Source organism: Dreissena polymorpha, chromosome 9, assembly GCF_020536995.1.
Source record: "Dreissena polymorpha isolate Duluth1 chromosome 9, UMN_Dpol_1.0, whole genome shotgun sequence".
NCBI lineage: Eukaryota > Metazoa > Mollusca > Bivalvia > Myida > Dreissenidae > Dreissena > Dreissena polymorpha.
In genome coordinates this window covers 40,029,040-40,039,819 of record NC_068363.1, presented here as the reverse complement: position 1 = coordinate 40,039,819, position 10,780 = coordinate 40,029,040, and the positions used below count along the sequence as shown (strand labels likewise).

General features: G+C 35.2%; 2 long non-coding RNA genes across 9 annotated transcripts; both read right to left on the bottom strand.

Moving 5' to 3' along the window:
• Positions 1-1,664: 1,664 nt before the first annotated feature.
• On the bottom strand, positions 1,665-3,772 carry LOC127845173 (uncharacterized). The gene is made up of 4 exons (XR_008033090.1): positions 3,080-3,772; positions 2,754-2,855; positions 2,561-2,620; positions 1,665-2,396 (listed from the first exon to the last, which is right to left on the bottom strand). It is a non-coding gene; the product is annotated as an uncharacterized LOC127845173 (long non-coding RNA).
• Positions 3,773-5,159: 1,387 nt separating this feature from the next.
• On the bottom strand, positions 5,160-9,860 carry LOC127845172 (uncharacterized). 8 transcript variants are annotated; one of them, XR_008033087.1, is made up of 4 exons: positions 8,596-9,166; positions 7,013-8,301; positions 6,760-6,847; positions 5,161-6,595 (listed from the first exon to the last, which is right to left on the bottom strand). It is a non-coding gene; the product is annotated as an uncharacterized LOC127845172 (long non-coding RNA). The 8 variants fall into 8 exon arrangements; XR_008033088.1 differs by having other exon boundaries at positions 5,160-7,096; positions 7,316-8,301; XR_008033082.1 differs by adding an exon at positions 9,724-9,860 and having other exon boundaries at positions 5,161-8,301; positions 8,596-8,668.
• Between the last annotated feature and the right edge of the window lie 920 nt (positions 9,861-10,780).

Sequence of the window (10,780 nt, the reverse complement as noted above, 5' to 3'; positions counted from 1 at the left end):
AGCGCTTGTCAATATCAACTCAAGTAGCTAACTATGCGATCGATTGTAGATTATATAGTGTGTTTTGTTCGTATATTCTACAAGCGCAATATAAAGGCTAAATACTGTTGAACGTTTGTGTTAATGTGTCTCACTGAAAGACAAGTAATACCAATAACGAGCCGTTGTACAAAATGTGTATGCGGTCAAAAGCGAGTAACTGCTTTGAGTTTACGAGTCACTGCTTGCTAGTTGCAACGCAAGTAGTTTATTTCGTGCAATTAATGTTCAACGCAACACTTAGTAGCATAGTTTGTGGCCGTATGGCAAAAATCGATTGTATTCCTTAAATAAGGATAGGATGATGAATATTGCTATTGAGCAGCGAGTAGTATTCGTGTTATAACCAAAGCCGGGACTTGCACCCAGATTTCTTCTCCCTCGAAGAAGGAAAAGCGTTCTGCTTTGAACTACTTTGGTTTTGTAAACACGTTTCATACAAGCTGCAGAGTGTAGTTTTGCTATGATTTGTGTACTGACTCGTGACCGTTTCTCCTATTTGAGTACAAGAAATGTCGCTTTACCACTAAATGTTTGTTTAACTTACTGTCGTTTCAAAATGGGAACATTCGTATTGTTCTGTACAAACATTTGAGTTGTTGAGTTTCGAATACGGCTGTATTGTAGCGAAACGTTTCAGATCGGGATAAAACTACATGCAACTTTTAACGCAAAATTGCTTTGCACAATTTCAAACTTCATGATCATACATCGAAAGTTATGAAACTGCGTATATAGTTTTTATTTATTTTGCTAGCGAAATTTTAACATTTCATTGAATAACGCAAGTTTATGGCCATGTGGTGAATGTCATGAAAGTCGCTTAAACTGATGTATATACTTTTTCATCATATCATCTCAAATGGAAAGTGAAAATAATCCCTAAACGTCATTTATGTAGTGTGTTTTGTTCGTATATTCTACAAGCGCAATATAAAGCCTAAATACTGTTGAACGTTTATGTTAATGTGCCTCACTGAAAGACAAGTTATACCAATAACGAACCGTTGTACAAAATGTGTATGCAGTCAAAAGCGAGTAACTGCTTTACGTTTACGAGTCACTCAATGTAAGTCTCAACACGAGTAGTTCGTAAGGCGCAATTAATGTTCAACGCAACATTGAGTAGCATAGTTTGTTGCCATATGGAAAATATCTTATATCGGTTAGTCATTCATATAGTTTTTTTTATCATTTTACCTCAAATTCAAGTTTGAAAGTTTTTTGCTTTGTACGTTTGCAAGCTAGTGGTGTCACTCGGCGTTTTCACGGACTTGTGACCGTTCCTCTTGTCTGAGTACAAGAGAAGTCGCCTTCCCACCCCAGCCCTAGCAGACTTTGTGCATTGAAGCACTTAATAGAAATGTTATTGCTCGGTCATCGGTCAGGTTCGGTCAACGCGTGCCTGCGTTTCTGAGAGAGCCAGATTAAGATATTTCGTGTCACCGTACGAAAATACCATGGTGTCGCATAGCAAAGCACAGGCATGTCACCATGCGTGCCTACCACCCTTCCAACAGCGCAACAATGTGGTGTTGAAAGGATTCCCAGATAGTGTCGAAAGTATTGACGGTCATAACGGGGACGAGTTGCTTTATAGCGCCTCATTTCGTATTGACTTGCAACCCCGCCCTAGACCGCTACACAGCTAAATGGGCAGGACTCCATCTGACTATCAATCTCAGCGATCATAGTTTTGAAAAACGTCTGCTTTTTAATTGTTGGTATTTGGTACTTGGAGTCTCTTGTGCCAAAGTAGAGACTTACTTTTTGTTTAAAGATGAAGCAATCATTAACTGGTTGGTAGTCTTAACAGTGCGTCAAGATAAGCACCGTGAAAACATTTTAGCACCGAAATACCGAGGTGTTCACCCCCAAGTGCTATCAGTGCGCTTCACACTTGTGGAGTCTTAAACCCCTCGGCCGCCCAAACACAGTTAATGACTGTTAATGTTTATTTTTTGTTTGATTTTGGTATTGCATAGTTTAAACACAAACACATACATCAATACATCAATATTGCTGGCCAGCGCAATAAAACAAGGAAAAAAAAGGTAGGAGAACAATCTCCTTTAGTTTTCATGTAAAAACATAAACATAAACATACACACTGTCAACACTTGCCACTTGCAACACCGAGTTCTGTTCAGTTCAGAATGTACACATTTTTCGATCGACACACATTCGCAATGTTACATGGATTCACAAAGATACATGGATTCACAAAGTTGCACTGATGTCCATACACGGGCCAATGTTCAAGTTATCGGTGCGATGGACCCACGGTTTTGTCGCAGCTATACGCCACACGTATGTATTGACTACTCGGTGTCCACATCAAGGTTTGCAAATTGGCACTGAAAATAGAAAAGCAAATTGTGTTAAACAGTAAACGATGAAAGTAAACAGCCTGAAATGATAAAAACATGCATGTGTAATATACCATGGATCAAATAAAATAGTAAACACAAACTGCTAAAGAAAAACACACAACTCTACCAACTGTTTGACTGATACTTACTTTTTTGTATTGTGTTGCATGTTCAGGCGCCTTGCTGTTACTGCTCGTCTTGCAGTAGAGCTGAAATGAAATGAAAAGCATGATCAGAAACTTTCACTGTGTTTGTACAACTTACAATTTATGTGCACAATTTTGCATTTAAGTATAACATAACATTAAAACAATCTCAAACAATTGTTCAACTAATACTCACTTGTTTGTTTTGCTGTTTCCACAAAGGCGCCTTGTTGTCACTGCTCGCCTGGAAGTAAACCTGACACGTCTAGTAGTAGAAAACACTCGTCTTGTAGTAGGGCTGAAATGAAATTGAAAGCATGATCAGAAACTTTTGAATGTGTTTGTACAACTTACAATTTATAAACACAATATTGAACTGTAACAGTAAACATGAAACAGATAACAATTTTACTTACCTATGTTGTCTTCGCTGAAATACAAAAGTCATGTTCATAGCAATCATAGCATATTAACACACAATGAATACAACTCAAAACTTTTAGTAAGAAACTCAGTACTTACTTTGTATTTTGTATCCAATCCCTCTGCTGGCAATCTTCTTCAGTCCACAATCGAGCTGAAATCAAGACTCAATGCATACATGTAAATTTTGCCAAATAACAAACAGAACTGTGAACCAAAACTTTAACTAAACAAAACTAACTTTTCAACTGTAATGGTACTCACCTCTGGCAACTGAAAACATACAGATATTTTGCATAGCACAATACATTTTTAGTTTGAAGATAAGAATGATTTATGAACATTTTACTTACACGAAGCATAAATATAAAAGACATGCTATGATGAAAAAAAAACTTTGTATACACAATTATACATAAAGAAACACAATCTACTTACCATTGCTGACCTGAAATTGAAAAAAGCACATTTTGTTTAGCAGAATACAAGTCATCAAAACAGTTCAATATGAAAATTAAAGAAAGTTAGTGTACTTACCACAGCCATACTGAAATGAAAAAGAAACACATTTTACAATGCAAAATACAGGTCATCAAAACAGTTCAATATGAAAATTAAAGAAAGTTTGTGTACTTACCACAGCCATACTGAAATGAAAAAAACATTAAGCATTGCATAGCAGTATACACATCATCAAAACAGTTCAATATGAAAATTAAAGAAGGCAATTGTACTTACCAACAGGCTACTGAAAAAAATACATTAAGCATTGCATAGTAGAATACAAGTCATCAAAACAGTTCAATATGAAAATTAAAGAAAGTTAGTGTACTTACCACAGCTATACTGAAATGAAAAAAACATTTAGCAATGCAAAATACAGGTCATCAAAACAGTTCAATATGAAAGGCAATTGTACTTACCACAGCCATACTGAAATGAAAAAGAAACACATTTTACAATGCAGAATACAGGTCATCAAAACAATTCACTATGAAATTATAGAAAGTTAGTGTACTTACCAACAGGCTACTGAAATGAAAAAAACATTAGGCATTGCATAGTAGTATACAAGTCATCAAAACAGTTCAATATGAAAATTAAAGAAAGTTAGTGTACTTACCACAGGATACTGAAATGAAAAACAGACATTTTACAATGCAAAATACAGGTCATAAAAACAGTTCAATATTAAATTATAGAAAGTTTGTGTACTTACCACAGCCATACTGGAATAAAAAAAAACATTTAGCAATGCATAATAATCAAGACTTACCTAGCTGATCTTGAATCATTCTCTGTTTCTCAACTTCTTAGTTGTCCAAAAGTCTGCTCTGTAACGACCCACCATTTCAATCTGAAAAATAGTTAAGCATAACAAAGCACAAAACAAACCAAAAGAGTAGTTAACTTACATCATATTTTGTGCAGAGTTTTAACAGCCAATTTTCTTCTTGAAACCTGTATTCGTCTCTTTTTTGACGCACTGTCGAACAGTCACAGCAATGTAAGTCTGAAACATAGAAGGGCATAACAACATAACATACAAACCAGTATATTTGTTTCGACTTACCTCGTGGCTAGAGTCGAGACACAGCTGGTGAATTCCTTTTCTGTCACAAGCTGTCAAAACATCTCTGCAACATCTCTGCAATTGAAACCTGAAACAGAGTAAAACAGAGAAACATTTTGTATACAATATAGTAAACGCTTACCTTGTTATAGGCCTGAGTTGCAGCAGTGATTTTTTCTTGAAATCTTCTTCTTTTCCCTCACTGCATGAGAGACCTGAAAAAAAGCATGCAGTGCAAAACACATGAGTTAAATTAAACCAAAATTTTGTTTCTACTTACCTTGCTTCTGTAGAGTTGAATCACAGTAGTAGAATTCCTTCTTCAAACACATTTTTCTGTCTACACCAGAAACTTGAATCTGAAACAGAAAAAAGCATCACATCAAATTGTACAACTCAAGTGCATTCATTCAATGCTTACCTACTTTCTGTTGAGTTGTTTCACAGCAGATGAAATCCTTATTCACTGTTGGCACTGCTATGAGACCATTTTTGCATGTGAAATCTGAAACAGAGCAAAGCAAAGTATGCATGGTAAAAATCAAACAAACAATTGTAACACTTACCCTGTTTGCAAGTCCCATTCACTTTCTCAGCAATGTTCCTCTTCTTGAATCGACTTCGTCGCTGACTACAAGTACACCTGAAACATAGCATGCACAAAACATACCATATAAAAACAAAATACAAGTGTTCATACTAAAATGAAACACACTTACCTTTCTGCTTTGCTCAGCTCTGTTCGACTGTCAACTCTTCATGTCATGTCGTATCTGAAACGAACTAAATCAAAACATGCATAGCACACTATCATTGATAAAATATTGAAACAATTGTATGCTTCATAGCTGTGTTTTTTCCACTTTACATCACAGACAACTGGCGATCACAAAAGTAAAGACATTTTTGTTCTACTCAAACATTAAGCTCACATTCACAAACACCGACCGACAGAGTTTTGTATAGAGTGCTAATACCTAAAACTGTACAAAAAGAATCGACATCAGTTTTCATTCATCATCGTTTATTGAGACAAATTAATACTACAATACTTACCACAGCTCCCTGAAATGAAATAGAAATGTTAACAGCATGCAAACAAATGTTAACCAATATCAAATCATCTATAGTAAATATCAACAAAAGCATTTTGATACACATAGTAAGTGTTCACCATCATAGTACATCATCAGTTAGTTCGACATCCCACGGTTGCTCAAGTGTAAGTACTGGCTAGCATTTACCCTTTTCAGTAAACCGTCACACATCAGCATTTTTAGACACAAGTGCTGATAGATTCAACCCTTGTTATCATCTTTCACAGACTTCTATGAGTAAACAACTGAAAAATATAAAACGTTTGTACTCACTGTTTGGCAGCTCCAAGAAACACGTCTGTACTGCTTGCCATCTGGACATCAACTGAAACAAAACATCTGAAAACACACATACATTTTAAACGTTTTTGAACAAAAATCAACACAGAGCAGAGCTAAGCTGCAGCAGTTAATCTTTCTTAAAATTGAATTCTCCATCTCTGCATAGCACACATGAAAAATAGCATAACATCACATTACAGCAGTCAATGAAAACAAAAATTTGATCGACTTACCTTGCTTCTGTAGAGTTGAGTAACAGACGTGGAAATCTTCTTCCATGTGTAAACCAGTGACTCGAATCTGAAATAAAGTAAAGAACACATTGTACAACTCAAATCAATGAATTAAAACTTACCTTACTTTTGATGAATTGTGTCTCAGCAGTTGAAATCCTGTTTAATTTCTGCATGTGAAATCTGAAACAGAGCAAAGCAAAGTATGCATGGTAAAAATCAAACAAAAACACAGGTTCAACTTACCCTTTGTATGTTCCATCCACTTTCTGACCTATGGTCCTCTTCTTGAATCGTCTTCGTCTCTAACTGCAAGTACACCTGAAACATAAAAGCATGCACAACATCCCATATAACAACTATTTTGTACTTACCATATGAGTGCTTTTCTGTTCAGGTCAGCTTGAAAACCCATCACTGCCATCAGCATCTGAAAAATAGTACATCACAAACAAACAAACAAACATAACATATCATAAAAACAGTTTAACACAACAGATATGAGAGCTCTCGCAACCACGTCTGTTCTGTTCGACTGTCCAAAAGCAAGTGACAGTACTTCAATTCACTAACATTGAGAAATTCTAAACTTACCTTCAAGGCTTGTTGAGTAGCTCCAAAAACAAGACTGCTTGGCTCCACTGTTCACTCCAACTGTCATATCATCACTGGATAAGCACTCCTGAAATGTATTGAAACAAAACATGCATAGAACAAACATTCAGTCAAAAGTACTTACCTTTCACTTTGTCACTGCCCTGTGCTCAACTCCAGTCAGCATGACATCTCTGCTTGAAAGTCTGAAACATATGAAAACATGCAATGCAAAACAAACATAGTTACTTACCTTCTAGCATATTGTTGGAGCTCCAGAAAACACGACTGTTCACTTCAGCTGCCAGACTTAAACTGCCAGCACACATCTGAAAATCTGAACAAAGCATTCATGTTCCATACTGTACTAGCCGTATGATTTTGAGTTACTGACATACTTATCATCCAAAAAAAGAGTACATGAAAATCTAGCAAAAAATAGGTTTTCATCTGTTCACGAGTTATACTCTGAAAGAAACCATGATGATGACAAAACTCACTTTATCTCTTCTTTTGTCAAAACACAAGTGTTCATTGTGAAATTTAACAAACTTACCTTTTCGTTTCCCAGCTCTGTTCAAATGTCAGGTCTACATTTCATGTCAAATCTGAAAAAGATCTACATCGAAAAATGCATAGCACACAATCTGTGTTAAAACAGTAAATGTTTGTTGTATTCAAAGCTCCGTGTATTTTTCACTTTACACATCACAGACAACTGGCGACCACAAACGTAGAAACATTTCTGTACTACTCAAAACATTGCTGTATGAACGCCAACCGACATATTTTTGTTATAGACTTATAGTCCCTAAAACTGTTCAAAAAGAATCAAAAGCAGTTTTCAGTCATAATCTTTTATTGAATTCTATACATAGGCAATACAATCTACAGTACTCACCACAGCCCACTGAAATTAAACATCATGAAATATACATGTTAAGCAATACATTTATCATATTATAGTGCATATCAACAAACGCAATTCAATAAATTTTATGCATTCAGTAAGTGTTCACCATCATGTTACATCATCAGTTCGATTAGCATCACCACAATACATCAACTCATAATACTGGTTAGCATTGAGCTCATGCTATAGCTATCATACATCAGCATTCATAGACACTAAAAATCAAGTAATATCTACAGTACTCACCACAGCACACTGGAACAAAATAGAAATGTTAACAGCATGCAAATACAAGTAAAGCAATATCATATTTAGTACATATAAGAAAAGTATGTCAATACACCATCATATTACACCATCAGTTCGTTTCACATTCCCACGGTAGCTCAACTCTTAGTACTGGCTAGCATTTAGCCTTTTCAATAAACATTCAGCATTTCTAGACACAAGCACTGATGAATTCTACCCTTCATATCATCATTCACATAATTTATGCTTTCATGAAAACCAACCGACAGAGTGGTCATACACGTTTATCCATACAAAGTGTACAATAACAGTTTTCATTTAGCATCGTTAATTTATTCCATAATACAATAAATTTATTCTACAATACTCACCACAGCCCCCTGAAATGAAATAGAAATGTTACAGCGTGCAAATACAATTTAATCAATATCATACATATCAACAAAAGCGATTCAATACATTGTCATTTAATATTTTTGCAACATTTTTCCATCATATGTTCGCTTCCTCAAAATAGCTCAATGAATATTCTGTTCCACCATCATCCACTATTATCGCTCATCACAACATATCGACACTGTATCAGCACTGAGTAATTTCTACCCAACACATTACAACCATCATACATCATCACGCAACTTGTAAACAGTAAAACGAAAAAAAATTGTACTCACGTTTTTTGTAGACAGCAGCTCGATGAACACGTCCGCACAGCTCGACATCTGAACCTCAACTGACAGTCAATCGCTTGACACCACAACATAAATTTAATTATTCACAACAGTCAGGGCTTAAAAAAACACGTCCGATCAGTCCGATGTCAAAACTTAAATTGAAGTCAAGTCGTTCAAAAAAATTAATGTAAGTCAAACATTTCATATATAACGCTCACAAAAGTTCGTTGTCAGTCCATACTAAACGTTCAAGAGTATGATTTTATTTCACAACTCAAGTCAAAGTCAAGTTGTTATCTCATAACAATAACCTAACACTACAGTCATCCAGTCATTCAACAACCTGAGTACCAAGTCGCTATTCTATAACGCGAAGTCAATTTTACTCTCAAAGTACAAGTCAGTAAAACTCAAAACTTTTCATCAATAGTCAGAGCTCACGAAAGTACGTCCGTCTTCGTTAACGTTCAAAAGTCAACTGAAACTTTTTAATCGTAAAAATATTTCAAAGTCAAATTTTTTTCAGAGCTCACAAAAACAAGTCTGTCTTTGTCAAAGACCATCAGTCAACTAAGATTCTGTCATAGTAAAAAAAAATAAAAAGTCAAAACTTTTTTCAGAGCGCTTTAAAAACACGTCCGTATTGGTCAATGTCCAAGCCGCAACTGAGCGTTTTTTACCCGCGCAGTTCAAATTATAATTAGGTCACGACGTCGAGAGCTTCGAAAAACACGTCCGAACCCTTCAACGACCAAACGAAAAATGACAGAAAAGCACATGGAAAATGTTTATTCTTCATGATTTGAGTTACGATCGAATGTGTATTTGATGACAAATCTAAAAATCATACTTACCATGCAAAAATCCTACAAATATTGACTTTGTGATGATATTTTTTCATGACCATACAAGCCGAAATATTCACACTCACAGCTTAAATGGGCATAAAAATTGATAAGCACGAGTCCGTACAATCCATCCAGTATTTCCTTCGAGTTAAAGCAAATCCATGGTCTTTAGGTCTCAAATTTTGTTATGAGGCGTACTCAACGCAGATTTTTATAGTCAATATTAAAACGACAAAAGGCGAGTATATAAAAAAATCTAGTCAAACATAGATTTACTAACCTATCATTCTGAAATAATCCTAGATCATATCAAATATGTGAGTAATCCATCAAAATATTTATTACTGAACATTTAACATCAGCACAAAATATTCCCGTATACCCATTTAGTTTTCTACATAGCCTGAACAATTCAATATTTATTTTCAATTCCGAGAACTCAAATGTTTTCATGACGTTCGACTGACGAAAGCAGCTCGATATGATTTCGCACTAACTTTATTAAAGAGCAACTATCGCGCTGTGATTTTTTCAACTGTGTTTTGTGATTTGTACTAGTACAACGAAGATATAGAAAATAAATATCAAACCACATATATCAAAATGTTCAGCACACTGGCGCCTACACAATGATATACAAATAGTATGGTTATGTGTACAATTGTTCTTGAAAATTTGAAATATCGAGAAAATTTGCGTTAAAATCAAAATTTCATAACTCGCGCGTTCGATTTTGTATACACAAATAGTACCAGTATGAGCGCATCGAAATTTCGGTTCATCTGGTGAAAATTTTATGGAATTTGGACAACTGGTTCTATAGATATTGCACTTAAACCACTGTCAAAGAAACACAATTTTCTATCGTCGATATGTAAACACCCCTTTAAGTTGAAAGATGAGTTTTATTGAAATGACGTCGTCGATTTGCACTGACAACGAAGGGACAAAATTACGATTCATGAAATGTGTGTTTGTTGTGATATGGTTTTCTGCCCGTATAACTGCAGCGTTTTACAAAAACATCAAGTATGTTACACCAAAATGCACAGAAATAAATTCCCCATCGCATGATGCAAATATTACTGTATCATATTGCGAAATGAAAATCTTTTCTTCATATCAACCCAAGTTTTACCAATAAACAGAAATTTTGACATATATCCACTTATCTACTTGCAAAATATTTAAACTCTTATTGTTCCTGTTTATTTGCTGGTTATGATTGTGAAAATTTCATCGAAATGCGTTCACGCGTTAATGTGACAGTTAACATAAACCGCTTCGATACAAACACAGTTTTATCAACTATTCGCTATCTAACGACGTTCGGTTTA